This window comes from Cervus elaphus, chromosome 20 (assembly GCF_910594005.1).
Source record: "Cervus elaphus chromosome 20, mCerEla1.1, whole genome shotgun sequence".
Lineage (NCBI taxonomy): Eukaryota > Metazoa > Chordata > Mammalia > Artiodactyla > Cervidae > Cervus > Cervus elaphus.
Window position 1 is genome coordinate 44,642,603 of NC_057834.1, and position 14,778 is coordinate 44,657,380.

Genomic DNA, 14,778 nt, shown 5'->3' on the forward strand with positions numbered 1-14,778 from the left:
AGAACCCTGTTCACCTTATTCCAAATTCTGTGCATTTCCCAACACCCCACACTGTCTTTCTCATGAGCCATTTAGTTCACAAACCCTGGGCTGCTATGTCTTGTATTTATTCATCTGTTAAAACTTTCCATAGGACTGGATCCTACAACTAATATCTGAAATGAGGGTTGGAGATTATCAGGGATTTCAATTATCCTGCCTATTTCTGACCTCCATTACCAGGGATAATCAGAAGCTAGCTCTAGCAATTTTCTGAAACTTTCATTAATTTTAAATAAATTTATACAATGTCATTTTCCCCCCTTTATCCAAATTAAAATGTCCTTGTCATTTCAGTTTCTCATTACAGGCAAATCCCTTGTATGTCTTGGAGACAGTCTGTTGTTTTTCTCTGGATCCTTTATATTTCTGCTTTGTTTTCTCGGAAATGAAAGGACTCAATGCCGAATTCTGATTTTAAGGTGAAGTCATAACATCAGTGTATATCATTAAAATGTTTTATTGCAATTACAGAAGTAGTCAATGCCAAATTATGTGCACTATATTATCTTCTGCATTATTCTTTATCCCATTCTCAAAGTTAATACAGCCTATTATATCTCATTCATTCTTCTGACTGCTGCTACACAGCGAGCAGATGTCCCCATTGAGCAATCCACAATGAATCCGAGATCTTTTTCCTGAGCACTTACAAGTAGAGTAATTCAGAGCCCATCAGTGAGTATGAGCTGTTTCAATTGTTCCTTCCAGTATACATTAGCTGGCACTTGTCTACATAAAATTTCAAGGAATCATAGATATTAGAGATGGAAAAGACCAGTTAGTTTACCAAGTCTGCCCACTCAGCCAGCAAAAGCAAGTAAAGAAAATAATCCTATCAGTCCATGCTATGTTAATGATGCTTATTAATAGTAATTATAATTACTATTTATATTACATGGTTTCTTTCATCCTAAAATCAGTAAGATGATGCTTTTTTTTTTTTAAAGCAACATTTCTTTTCCAAAAGGGAACTGGGGCTCAGATTTCAAGGTTACCATACCCAAAACCAATCCAATAAAACCAAGAATACAATTAAGTTCAGTTCAATAAACACCTCTGAGCATCAACCAACTGTAAAGCAGCGACCCTGTTAGGTATTTTGAGGGACACACAGATGACTAGAACTCAAGGCCCTGCCCTCTTGTTTATTACCTATTAAGGGATTTGTGATAGTAAATTTGAGATAGCAAACACATATAGCTACTACGACCATTCCAAGAAAAGAACAAGATAACATGGATACCATAGAGTTGGAGAGATTTCCTGGGCTCTAGAAATTGAGAAAGACTTTGTCATAAGGTGACATTTGAGCCAGACCTTGAAAAAAAAGGATGAGCATTAAGACAGAGCTTGGGAAAAGGGGACTTGAGCAAAGAACCAAAATAAATCAAAACGACAGATCTTTTTAGCTGGGTTTCTGCTGCTGCTGCTAAGTCGCTTCAGTCATGTCCGACTCTGTGTGACTCCATAGATGGCAGCCCACCAGGCTTCTCCATCCCTTGGATTCTCCAGGCGAGAACACTGGAGTGGGTTGCCATTTCCTTCTCCAATGCATGAAAGTGAAAAGTGAAAGTGAAGTCACTCAGTCATGTCTGACTTTTCAAGACCCCATGGACTATAGTCTACCAGGCTCCTCCATCCATGGGATTTTCCAGGCAAGAGTACTGGAGTGGGTTGCCATTGCCTTCCCTGAGCTGGCTTTCTACCTCACAGCATAAACACAAGTATGGACTTTCTCACTGCAAGTGGATAAGTGGAAGACATTTACTTGGCCTCTGTAAACAGGATTAAGATGTAGAAACTCCATCTAATTAACAATCTGAAAGAACATTCGGAAACAGACTACCAATCACAAGCAAATTTATGGAAAACAAGACAAAAACGTTTTCAATTAGGACTGTCTCCAAAAAAATTTCAGAAAGCCTGATAATGTATGTAAGGAAAACTGGGAATTTCCAGCTACAGAAAAAAATCTCTAATCGAAGTATAGATGGATAAATGACCTATGTGCTCATACCTACTTAATACCACTCAATATAGCTGAGAACAGCTACTGGTGTACCATTTGGCCATTGGAGGGATTTGCAGGCTCTTGCTAGATGGCTGGACAACTACAGATCCCCAACTGAGGATGCACAGAATAGAGGATTCCACATTCTGATTCCTTCAATAAAAATATACATAATTGTAGACCAGAAAAATGCCAATATACCTCTATGATTTTTTCCTTTAATTTTTAAAATCATTTTTAATTGAAGTATAGTTGATTTACAATGTTGTGTTAATTTCTGCTACACAGCAAACTGATCCAGGTATATACATCCATATGTTCTTTTTTATATTCTTTCCCATTTTGATTTATCACAGGACATTGAATCTAGTTCCCTGTGCTATGCAATAGGAACTTGTTATTTATTCTCTATGATTAATCAGAGTAGATATTTCTCTACTTTTAGTCAAAGAATTTACTCTTTGAAATCCTATTATCTAGCCACATAGTACCACAGTAGTTATCTTCTTTATACCACCCTTTATGAAATCCTTGGTGTGAAGAAAAAGAAAACTATAGAAGGCAGTACTTCCATATTTGTCCCCTCAAAAACCATTGCAAATGCCATCTTCATCATGAAGACTTCCCAAGTTCCTTCCACCAACATACCCTTCACCACCAAATTAATGTTCTCTCTTAACTCCACAGTTCTTTCATCTGTTGTCCTCTGCTTTATCACCGGCTGGGTGAGTATCTATCTCCATCCACCAGAATGAAGGCAGGGAGTCAGCCTTCCTCATCTTATATTTCCACAGTGCCAAGCCTATTTTTCATTGCCTGACACACAATAGACATTTCCAACACATGTTTGTTAAATCATTTCAGCAGGTCTGAGAGAACTTATTTTAACATATTTCAATTATTAAAAAAAAATTTCCCTTTGTACCCTTTCCAAAGTTTGCCCTTGCAGTCCAGTCATGGCACTCAGATTCAGAGGCAGCACAAGTGTGTGTACAGTGACCACTATTCTTCATCAGCGTGTGGCTCTGGTGGTGAGCTACAGAATTACTGCCCTAACCAAGACCTCAGTCTTGACTCAGTCATACTCACATTCGTCGATTCTGTGACTTTGGAAAACTTCGGTCAGACTGGCCTAGGTTCAGATGGACTTACACCCAAGCTCTGATTATCACTTCCTAGATGTATGATTTGGGGCAAGTTGAACTATCTAGACCTCAGTTTCCTCATCTAGGAGATGAAGACACGAACAGTATCTATCTTGGTTCAAATATGACAACACAAGAAAGGGTTTAGCTCAGTGCTTTTCTCATAGCAAATACCAATTAAATATTATTAGTGTATTCTCACTCATAAAGTAGAAATAACACATGAACTATATACTACTGTACTTGTACCTCAATAAAAGAAAAAGTAGAAATAATACAAGTCCTGTGGGATTGTTACAAGGAATAAATGATATGACAAGCAAAATTTTGCTTAGAACATTGTTTAGTCAATTCTTTCCTTCCTTTGTGCTAGAATAATTGCTACAATTGACTGAGCACCTATGACATTCTAAGTAATGTGTACCAGTCACTTTAAATATATTATGCCATCTAATTTAATTCATATAATAAGCTATTGAAATAATAATCATTAGCCCTATTTTACAGATGAATAAATTGAGTTTGAGAGACAATAAATAACCAGCCCAAGGTCACATCACTAATTCATGACAGATGGTTCCAGAAGCTAAAGTTAAGAGGGATCAAGTACAGAACAGAGAAGAGGTATAAAATACAGGAAGAAAGGATAGGCAGAAACTCCCTAAAAAGCTTAGTATTCCTATTTATTCTCATTCTGGGCCTCAATTCCAGGCTTATGCTTGCTTTTTAAACTAGCCTCTGGGATTCATGTCAATATAGTCTCACTTTCACTATTTACCTACATTCATTCTTTAATAAATGTATGAAATGGTGCCACTCATCTAAGAACTAACTCTAATACACTTCCCTCTCCCAATTTCTTTCCTGGTTATAAAGTTGCTATTTGTTCCCACGGTCTTCTTATCTCAGTTATACTAATCGTCATCCATGAAACATTTTAATTTTTAATAATCTGGTTATCCTTAATTTCTCAGACTTCCCTAATGGCCTCATAATAGATATGTCAAGTACATTTGTTGTGAGCTATATGGAAGGGAAGATGGCCCTTCCTTCAGTTCAGTTCAGTTCAGTCACTCAGTCGTGTCCGACTCTTTGCGACCCCATGAATCGCAGCACGCCAGGCCTCCCTGTCCATCACCAACTCCCAGAGTTTACTCAAACTCATGCCCATTGAGTCGGTGATGCCATCCAGCCATCTCATCCTCTGTTGTCCCCTTCTCCTCCTGCCCCCAATCCCTCCCAGCATCAGGATCTTTTCCAATGAATCAACTCTTCTCATGAGGTGGCCAAAGTATTGGAGTTTCAGCTTCAGCATCAGTCCTTCCAATGAACACCCAGGACTGATCTCCTTTAGGATGGACTGGTTGGATCTCCCTGCAGTCCAAGGGACTCTCAAGAGTCTTCTCCAACACCATAGTACAAAAGCACCAATTTTTCGGCACTCAGCTTTCCTCACAGTCCAACTTTCACATCCATATATGACCACTGGAAAAACCATAACCTTGACTAGACAGACCTTTGTTGGCAAAGCAACATCTCTGCTTTTTAATATGCTATCTAGGTTGGTCATAACTTTCCTTCCAAGGAGTAAGCATCTTTTAATTTCATGGCTGCAATCATCATCTGCAGTGATTTTGGAGCCCAAAACAATAAAGTCTGACACTGCTTCCACTGTTTCCCCATCTATTTGCCATGAAGTAATGGGACTAGATGCAATGATCTTAGTTTTCTGAATGTTGAGCTTTAAGCCAACTTTTTCACTCTCCTCCTTCACTTTCATCAAGAGGCTTTTTAGTTCCTCTTCACTTTCTGCCATAAGGGTGGTGTCATCTGCATATCTGAGGTTATTGATATTTCTACAGGGATTCCAGCTTGTGCTTCATCCAGCCCAGCATTTCTCATGATGTACTCTGTATAGAAGTTAAATAACCAGGGTGACAATATACAGCCTTGACGTACTCCTTTTCCTATTTGGAACCAGTCTGTTGTTCCGTGTCCAGTTCTAACTGTTGCTTCCTGACCTGCATACAGGTTTCTCAAGAGGCAGGTCAGGTGGTCTGGTATTCCCATCTCTTTCAGAATCTTCCACAGTTTATCGTGATCCACACAGTCGAAGGCTTTGGTATAGTCAATAAAGCAGAAATAGATGTTTTTCTGGAACTCTCTTGCTTTTTCGATGATCCAGCGGATATTGGCAATTTGATCTCTGGTTCCTCTGCCTTTTCTAAAACCAGCTTGAACATCTGGAAGTTCACGGTTCACGTATTGCTGAAGCCTGGCTTGGAGAATTTTGAGCATTACTTTACTAGTGTGTAAGATGAGTGCAATTGTGCGGTAGTTTGAGCATTCCTTAGTTCCTACTAAAAGGCAATCCAGTTTTATACTGACTGACTGCCCACCTGTTTCTACCCACTACCCTCTGCCACAGCATCCTGAACTAAAGGTGCACTCCTGATCTGTGGGCAACTCCAATCCTAAACTGGTTAGAGTCCTATAAGACAGGGCAATGAAAGGCTCAGTTGGATTCTTTCTTGGGAATCTAAATTAGGGAATTCTGAGAGAATGAAGCAATTCACAGGGAACACTACAAATGAAAGAATATAAGGACAGAAGCCCTGGGGAAGAAGCCATGAAGGAAGTAAGGGAGAAAGGGTGTAGGGTTCTCGACATGGGGGGTCCTTGGCAAGTTAAAGAAGCAACAGTTGGGTGTAAACAAAAGCTATGAGATTGAGAGTGACTATTCAGAATAACGTTAGAAGACCAAACCAGCAGGCAGCAAAAGGAGCTCAAGGAAGGCAACAAACAGAGCTTAAGGAAAGCAAACACACCCTGAGAGGATAGGACTGATGGAAGACAGAAGGTGGTGCCTAGAGTTTCTTCAGTAGCTCAGGGATTTCCAGTTCTAATTCCAGGTTCCATCTGTGAGCATCCTCACAATGAAAATCCCTTTTCTCGAGGAAACTTCAGTGATCCAGTTCTTTGCAACCAGTATGCCTTTGTTAGAGGGTTCAGCACTTAAAAACCTTTTTAGAAAAGTTAGATTGTACTATTCCCCTTCTTTGTTTCAGATGGGTCACAACTACAGTTTCCTGGAAGACAGTCATTTACCTCACTATCCTCTGATTGTCCTGACTTCCCCAAATATCTCTCTATTTTCCGTGTACTGAGGTAGAATAAGCTTCTCTTCGGCTACTACTATCAAGACAAACTTCACCAACTCATTTGTCATAAGGGATTCTTTGACATAAGGGCTTCCCAGGTGGCTCAGTGGGTAAAGAATCCACCTGCAATGCAGGAGACGCAGGTTCGATCCCTGAGTTGGGAAGATCCCCTGGAGAAGGGCAGGACATCCCACTCTAGTATTCTTGCCTGGAGAATCCCATGGACAGAGGAGACTGTCAGGCTACAGTCCATAGCGTCGCAAAGAGTAGGACACGACTGAAGTGACTGAGCACACATTCTTTGATATAAAAAATAAACTCTTAAGTAAGGTAAGCACAAGGTTCAGGGGTGGGAAACATGACAAAAAAGCTTTAGGGGAGAAAAACTGGACATAAGAAATAGGAATGTTCAAGAGTAGAAAAATACTTCATTATGAATGTGTAATTTACTTGCAAACGAGAAGAAGAGTGAATACTCTAATATAAGAAATTTCCTGTATTTTAAACTTGAGACATAAGATTATACAATCTAAGCTTTTTACCTGTCATTCTTTCTGTATACAGTAAAAACGTTTATCCATTCAACAACATTTATGGATCATCTGCTGTTTCACCCTAAGTTAGGGGTACAAAAATCAAAGACGGCCCCAGTCCCTGATGGGACCACAGCCCAGAGTAGAAGCCAGATCATTCCAGGGCAGTGTGAGGAGGGCCACATAAGTACATGACCAGCCCAGGAAAGGAGGTAGGGTGCTGTGTTCCTTAGACACTAAGGAACTTTCCAGAAGAAATGGCCAGGATGATCTTGAAGGAGCAGCGGCAGTTGGCTTGGAAAAGACAAGGCAGAAGACCTGGTAACTGGTACAAGAACTAAAATTCTGCATTCTTTAGAGTATGGTTGTCTTAAACAGCCCAGTATTTCATGGATTTCTATACAATAATTCACCACTCCAGGCATTAGGGTAAGTGTGTCTTGGACCTACATTCAAAAAGTCCCTTGTCCACAGACCCTCTGCAAAGTTTTCCTCCTCAAACACGTACTAACTACACAAGCCCCAAGGATAATAGACAGTCCAATAGATCTAGTGTTAGGCAAGATAAAGCTACCTCAAGATTCACAAGTTTCTCTTCTGAGCAAATGATGGCTTGGCTTCTTTCAACTGTCATCACATTATTGTTAATTTTGAATTTGTGCATTTATTTTTCAAGAAAAACAGTGATTCTGGATTTCATGGAAATCACTAAAGTTCTCCAAAACTTTACATTAGAGGCATTTTGAATCTTCAAGTGAATAGCATAAAAATACTTTTGATAATCATTTATATTATTAAAAATTAGTTGACCACAATAATATGTAGAATATTATTTCCCATAATAGTTTAACACTTACCAATAATCAAACATTTCATGTATTTCTACAGAGTATATTCTAAAAGGCATGCCATTATACTATTCCACAAACCTATTTCTGTTTTTCCATCTTTAAAGTCAATAATGCCTTTCTCTTATATATCTACTTCTAAGGGTTGATGTGTAAGATTAAGCAAAATACCCCAAATTAGAAATTTTAAGCAACCAAAAATAAAAGAACAATATAAGTGAAAAAAAATTACTATATGTTGTTTTCAAAACTCTCTTCTCCAATTATAAAGTAATTATATCTTATACACTATTTTTTTTCAGATAGAAAATAAGACCAATTCAAAGAGAGTCAGTGATTTACTAACTGTCAAAGCAGCCTTGAACTGGTCACTCTTGCAACAAGCCAAGATGATATTTCTAAAATATGGCAGAAGAACTTACTCTGGGGTTCTAAAAATTGCATTAAAAGCTGTTATGTGAAATTTTCCAATTATATCTTTCCAAACCTTTAACCAATTTCAAAAGAACAGTGCATGGAATTACTCATAGAAAACATGATTAATAAAAATGCCATTTACTCTCGTTTTTTGTCCCACTCTTGGGCTCACTTTAGAAGCAATTTATTACTCACGTTCTAAACATATCATATATATACATACATACATACATATATATATATATGCACACATACATTTATTTATGTATTTGTCATCACATCAGCAAGTCTTCAGCAATATCCGTCAGGAGTTGCATATCATAAAGATCATCAACAGTCCTGTCATCCCCAAAAGCATAACATTAAACACACAGCATGTATCATAAACACTGTAATTGCTTAAATTGGTCCCTTGCATCCTCAAAACCACATGTAAACATAATGCAGAAAGGAATAGCACAATTTCTATGAAAAAGCATGAGAATGGTGAAGCTAGGAGATGTACCCAGTGTCCAGCCATTTTAAATTCATACTTATTATACAGAAAGACATAGTCAAAATGCATCTCTTTTGAAAATGGTTCTTACGTCTCCTTCCACATGAGTCTGCATGCTGACTGGCAAATTCTCTTGAAATTCATAAGTTAAAACCGTACTTTTCCTTATTGTGCTTTCCACTTCAAAATGTCAACACAGTTTGGATGTACAGGAATAAATCTCATACACCCACAAAATTCACATTTCCCCTTTTGGTAAACATAATTCTTGAATTGGGCCTTGTGTAAGGTGACTAAAAGACCAGACTCATGGAAGATCCTATTCACAGAGTCAGAAATACTGAATAACAGAGCTGAAAGAGAATTTAGAGAGGATTTAGTCCAACCCCTTCATTCTACAGGGGTTTTCCAGGTGGCACTAGTGGTAAAGAATCCACCTGCCAATGCAGGAGACATGAGACATGGGTTTGATCCCTGGGTCAGGAAGTTCCCCTGGAGGATAGCATGGCAACCCACTCCAGTATTCTTGTCTGGAAAATCCCATGGACAGAGAAGCTTGGCAGGCTATAGTCCATGGGGTGGCTAAAAGTCAGACGTGACTGAAGTGATTTAGTACAGCACAGAACTTCATTCTATAAGAGGTCCAGAGAAATAGATTGGCAAAACCAACACCAGAAACCAGTCCAATGTACTTTGCAAAAAAAAAAAAAAGTAATTATTAAATTGTGTGCTTAATCGCTCAGTTGTGTCCAACTCTTTACGACCCCATGGACTGAAGCCTGCCAAGCTCCTCTGTCCATGGGGATTCTCCAGGCAAGAGTACTAGAGTGGGTTGCCATGCCCTCCTCCAGGGGATCTTCCCAACCCAGGGATCGTTCCCAGGTCTCCTGCATTGCAGGTGGACTCTTTACCATCTGAGCCACCAGGGAAGCCCAATTATTAAATTAGAATTGGGGAATTCCTCTCTTTTGATCAACATTCTAAATCAGTCTTTTAAAAAGGGGCCAAAACTAAGGCAATCAGGATCTTTCCTGCTGGTCCAGTGGTTAAAAATCTGTCTTTCAATACAGGGGACGTGGATTCAATTCCTGGTTGGGGAACTAAGATCCCACTTACCATGGGGAAACTGAGCCCCTGTACCTCAACAAGAGAGCCCTCACGATACAACCAAGACTCAACACAGTCAAAAATTAAATAAATATATTTAAAAAACTAAGGCAGCTATCTTAATATCCTGTCAACACAGTACCTTTGACCTGAATAGCATGGTGATTGCCTCACTTCTTTGCTTCTCAACTCTTGAAGAGATTTAGTCTAACGGGGAGATTTAATCAGATGGCCATCTTGCCCCTTATTTTCTTGTGCGTCTTTAGGTGAGCTACATAACCTTACTCAAATATAACAGAAGGACAACAACAGTACTTAACTAAACAATATTATTAATACAAGAGAAGTCTGGGGCTTCCCTGGTGGTCTAGTGATTAAGACACCATGCTTCCACTGCAGCAGGCACAGGTTCGACGCCTGGTGGGGAACTAAGATACCAAATGCCACATGGTGTGATCGAAAATAGAAAAAAAAATTACAAGAGAGGACTAAGCAGATATCATTTTAAACTGCATCAAAATGTCAAGACTTAAAAGAAATGTAGAAAATTTCCATTTTACATCTTATATGTATGTCTCTTGGGGGTTGGGAGGACACAAAATTCCCTTCAATAAAACTACATGCAAAAGCAGTATTTGTATCTAAGGCTTTTGAGGAATGTCTTGCATGTTGTATTGGTTTTACCTTCAGCAAGACTTCCCTGGTGGCTCAGACGATGAAGCGTCTGTCTACAATGTGGGAGACCTGGGTTCGATCCCTGGGTCAGGAAGATTCCCTGGAGAAGGAAATGGCACCCCACTCCAGTGCTCTTGCCTAGAAAATCCCATGGATGGAGGAGCCTGGTGCAGGCTACTGTCCATGGGGTCGCAAAGAGTCGGATATGACTGAACGACTTCACTTTCTTTTCTTTCATCAGGACTAGAGGCTCTAGCACTTTTATTTATGCAAGTATCCAACCACTGTACCTCTTTAAAATATCATCACAATCTTCATTCTTATTTCTCTAGAGTTGAGGATGACCAGGATCACTGTTGTCTGTCTCCTTAGCTCTGTTAAATGTTTTCCCCAACCAGATTTTTGTTTTATTCACTGTTTAACTCCCCACTCAGATTACTCCTCTCTTTGGATTACTCTTCGGAGGCAACTCAGCCTGCCTCCCCCAGAGGCAGCTCCCCAGTGAGTAACACGGAGTTGGGGGGGGAGTGTCTCGGAAGTGATCAAAGACTTGCAAATGAAGTCATACAGCTCACAGAAGGCAATGGCCACAGGTGCCAAATGCAGACGACTACCAAAGCTCCGGAAAGGGTAGTTACTACAACGTGTGTCGACTACCTCACTGCCTAGCAACAATGGGTATTTAGAAATGCCTCTTATTCACATGGCTTGACCATAGAACCTGTGTGGGTTCCCAGAGGATAGGCATCAAACCTATGATTTATGTGTGGGTGGGCATATCTGTCTTCCTTTTAAACTACTAAATTAATCTAAAAAAGGATGGATTGACAACATTGAAGACTTAACACCTGTGAGTACCAGAAAAAGACACAATGTAGAAAATGGTGGTATAAGCATTAACAGATCTGCCTCCAAGGAAATGACTGGCATTTCAACAAAATATTCTCTCCAAACAAGACCATAAACGTGGGGGTGGGGGGAATTCTCCTACCTTTGACTTCATAAAACCAGTGAGATTTTAACAAACCAGCCAAAAGTGGACCCATTGAAGAGGCTTTAATCCCTCCCCCCCTTTTTAGATATGTATGCTTGTTGGTAGGAATGGGAAGTCATTTTGTACACAAATGTCTTTGGAATTCTAAGATGACAGTGATAATGGTGGCGTGTCCTGCAGCTAAGTGTTTGGTATTACCTGGAAGAACTATGGAACAAGTGCAATGAGACAAGAGTCTCCCTAAACACATGTCCCCTCCAATGCCTATTTGGTTTAACTGCGCACAGAGGCTATAGCTAATACGAATCACCCAGATAATGACTGTTAAATAGGCTGGCTCACAATAAGTATGAAGTTATTTAATAGTACATGTGTAAAGGGTTAGCAGACATATTTGTGACTCTTTTGTATTGTGTGGAGGAGGTGGAGGGAATGAGAAAGAGGGAATTTTCTGCTGTCTTTACAAACACTGGACTCTATGTGAGTAGAAATGCTACCAGGGAATGGAAGTTGGCCAGGGGTAATAAGCTAGCCACAAAGCCAAAAAGAGAGTTAGTTTATGTTTAATTACAAACTTCAGGTCAATGACTTATACAACTTTATGCCCTGCATTAGAGCATCTGCAAGCCGTTCAACGTATATTATCAATATTATAATTACTACTTTGTGTGGTTCATGTTGATTACACCAATAAGACTGCAAGTTTTTTGAGAGAAGTGTAGGTGCATCTGCCTTGTTCTTTCCCACATCCTCAGTTTTCAGCAAGATGCTCAGCACATAGCAAGTGCCCCTGAATATTAGTTGAATAAACAAATGAATACACATGTGAATTCATGCAAATTCATGTTGTGACGCATATTTGCCACGTCTGTGCCACGAGCAGGGCTGAGTGTGCTGCCATAACTCAGTACAGCAGGCAAAACTCCAAAAGGTGCCCATCTTTGGCTGGCTCAATGCTAGGGCAGACAAAATCAAATGTGGAGGCCAGGAAAGGATGGCTGGCGTAACAACTGACCTGCAGGGCACTCTGAACCCCAGGGTATGATTCAGATGCAACCACACTTGTATTGAGCCCCTTCAGATCACTGATGATCTTCTCTGGGCTTTTGTGTCCTCATTTAAAACTTGAGGAATAATCATTCTTTTCCCTTGCAGTTCTGAAATTCTAACCTTTTAGGAAGATTTCTGGACCTTGAAATCTTGCCAGAGACAAACCATGGTAAGACCTTCTGCTTACAAAGTTGAAAACAATTTCTAAAATATGAAGTTCAGTTCTGGTTCAATGAAATGTTATTGGGGTGGGGGGTGACTTCTTGCCAGATCCAAGCCAGTTAATACCTTCTCTTCATCCTTTTCCAAACCCAGAAGTCAGGTTCTCTAGGCCTCAATGGGAAGAACATAAATAATCTCAACCAGAGCTTCAATCTCTAGCTATCACAGGGAGTCGGTCTGATAAACATTTGCAGTTAGAATGGAAGGAAGCACAGCCTCTCAGACTTTTACAGATTTTTTTTTTTAATGGACAAGTAGGAGAGTCACAGAAAACCTAGAATTAGGTAAGAAAGAGAAATTCCCCCAGAGAATTCAGAGAGAGCAACAATTGAGAGCCTTGAAACAATCACTGTGTAAGAACAGAAGAAAGGAAACCCATAATTTGAGAAAATAAGCAGACATATTTTTTCCTTAAAAAAATTTTAAATTAATATTAGGCATTGATTTTCGTCCTCTAGTCCCATCTCTCAAGATGTCACTTTAAAAAGCAAAGGTTTTATCCACAAAACCACCAGTGAGTAAACAACCTTCACATTCTTACCCTCACACACACACAGTAAGATATTCACTCTCTGATAAACAGCATTTGTAAATAAATCTCATTTAATCTCTAGAAGCCACAATAAAAATTTTAAACCTCCAAGGTAGAGTTTACAGATGTGTCTGCATGCCCTGCTAGAGCCAGAAAACACAAGGTCTTGAAAAAACTCCTATAACGGGAGACACATTTTCTCTCTCAAGCATCTTACATTGACCTTCTTTTTAAAAAAAAATATGTACCAGGGAGGAGAAAAGGGGAAAACCCAACCCCTCCCACCCCATTCTCTGTACAAATCGGCCAATAAATCTAAGGAAAAGACACAAGAGAAAAGGACAGAAGCCAACAGGTGGAAAAAGGCTTTTTGTTTCCTTAGAAATGCTCAGACACTTGATCTGTGTTCCCCGGTCTATTTGTCTCAGGGTGTCTTAATGATGGTTTTATTATCATGATGATGACGATCAAGAACAATGATAACACTTCTACTTTGTGATGCCACAGCATTGCTAGCTCGAAGATTTGTCAACGCGTTTGAGACAGAAGGGTATCTGTTCCGTTTTCATCGGATCCCAGAGAGGCGGGCAGCATCCCCAGGCGGCTCTCTGGATTTTACAGCTGGGGAAACTGAGGCATGGGGCCGCCCACAACTCCTTCACGGTCTCTACCACCAGAGAGATCCCTGAGACGGGAAAAGTTTCTGGATCGTCTTGCGACAGAGTTCTCTCAGCCTCCCTGCTTGCCTGCCATGCCGCTCTTCCTCCCGGAGAGTCTGGGCTGGGGTGGTAAGGATGGGGGTACCTCCCCTTCACGACGAGGCACGCCAGGGCAGGGTGTGGGAAGTGCACACACACGCACACGCACACAGGCACACTCGCACACACACAAAGCTCGTGTAATCTCTGCAGGCGCTCGGCGGAGCCCCCGCCGGCCCCTGCTCAGCCTGAGAATGCACCGCGCAAGCTTGCAAGGAGGCCCTCCTTGGGCTCCTGGCTGGGGCTGCTCTGAACGAGGGCTCTGCCCTTCTCTGCCTCTCTTTCAGGCTGCTCTCTCTTTTTTCCCCCCTCACGCCCTCCAACCTCACACCCTCCTCCCATTCCTCTCCATCCACCCCTTCTCCCCCATCAACCCAGAGGCGCAGATCGTGTTACTGGGGTTCCCTAGAAAGAGGGGGCCATCCCCAGCCCGGAGCGCCTGCAAAGACTTCCAGGGGCAAGGCTAGAGCTCCAATCGCAGGCTCCCAGCGCTCCTCCTGAGCAGCGCAGGAATGAGACCCCCACTTCCAGGCACGGGCGAACCAGCCTGCCACAGAAGAAGGAATTGTTAGGGCTCTTACCTTTTTTATGAGGAGAAATTCTGGAGAATCATTTCAGAAACTGAGGGGGGAAAGTGAGTGAAGACAAAAAAGACCCTTTTCCTGCAATCCCTGGCCTCCTGGTATCAAGACACTAGGACAACATCAAAGCAACTTAGGGGGAACACTTTAGGGGCCTATTGTCTGCTCTGGTCTGATCTGTTTTTCTTCTGACTCCCCCTCTTGCT

At 40.8% G+C, this 14,778-nt stretch overlaps 1 protein-coding gene across 5 annotated transcripts in view; it reads right to left on the minus strand.

Annotated features, from left to right (window-relative positions):
* BCL9 (BCL9 transcription coactivator) overlaps positions 1-14,755 on the minus strand; it is a 93,405-nt gene extending 78,650 nt beyond the window's left edge. For 3 of the 5 annotated variants that reach the window (XM_043876685.1, XM_043876682.1, XM_043876683.1), the window contains exon 1: positions 14,573-14,755. The gene's annotated coding sequence lies outside the window, so the exon portion shown is untranslated. The remainder of the gene's footprint in view (positions 1-14,572) is intronic. The other 2 variants (XM_043876684.1, XM_043876678.1) reach the window with 1 other exon arrangement.
* Positions 14,756-14,778: the final 23 nt, after the last annotated feature.